The following is a 1,010-nucleotide window of genomic DNA, read 5'->3' as shown; positions in this document are numbered from 1 at the left end:
GAGCAGAGAAGAGATCAGGAGCCATGAAGGGCAGGATGGAAGTAATGCAGAGAAAGGCACCATGCCTCTATGTAAGCCAGCACTGCTCCCCCACCAGGCTGCTGCCTCCTTTTCCAGAACAAAGGATCCGTAGGATGCATAGAGGTGGGCCTGAGCAAACTGTCAGGGAGAAAGTCCCCAAAATTTGGGATTTGTACCTGGAGGGCAATGAGTCAGGAGAGGATGGGAAAATAAGAAAAAAGAGACGTGATAAAAGGCTGTAGAATAGGCTGGGAGTCCCTCTTTTTGCAGCCCTTGTGATAGGAGAAAAGAAAACAGGTGAGGGAAGCAGAAAGCTTTGAATTCAAAACTAGTAAAGAGGAACCATTTTCGCACAGTTAATAAGCAGACCTGAGGGCTGATTGCCGGAGGAGGTCAGAGATCACAAGAAAATAGGGAGATTTAAAGACAGATCGGGCACACATCTCAGCATTGAGAACATGCAGGCTGGTAAAAGGCAAAACTAAAAGTATTACAGGGGGAGAGAGCATCCCATTGTTCATGAGAAGAGAGAGCAAACTGCTGTCGGGCACTGGGAGAGTATGCTCCTGTTGAATATTGGATTGCTCCTTAGCCCCACTGCAGCTAACTCAGCTTTTCTCAATCTCCAGAGCATCTGGCAGGGAGCGGAGTCTGAGCCAGACAGATCCCTCCCAACTTGAAACAACTGCAGCATTATCATTTGCCTGGGAAGATGGGTTGCCTGGGTACCAGGTTGGTCTGTCCTTCCTTCTGTTGGTTCTGTTTCAGTGTCTGCCTGAAATTGCATGAGACAATTGAAGCAGGCAAGTCTACCTCACATCTCTGCTTGCATTTCTCTAGGACTTAGTAGAGAAATGGGTATCATTTTCAGGAAAATACATGGCTAGCTGAGTAGTTAAAGAGCTGTGGAGTCCAGACATGCTCCCCAGAGTGCATTCGTTACCTGTGTGCCTGAAGCTCTTGGGGGAAGGTGAGAGACACACACCAAG

This window comes from Pterocles gutturalis, unplaced genomic scaffold (assembly GCF_000699245.1).
Source record: "Pterocles gutturalis isolate BGI_N339 unplaced genomic scaffold, ASM69924v1 scaffold26047, whole genome shotgun sequence".
Taxonomy (NCBI): Eukaryota; Metazoa; Chordata; class Aves; order Pterocliformes; family Pteroclidae; genus Pterocles; species Pterocles gutturalis.
This window is presented reverse-complemented; position numbering follows the sequence as displayed.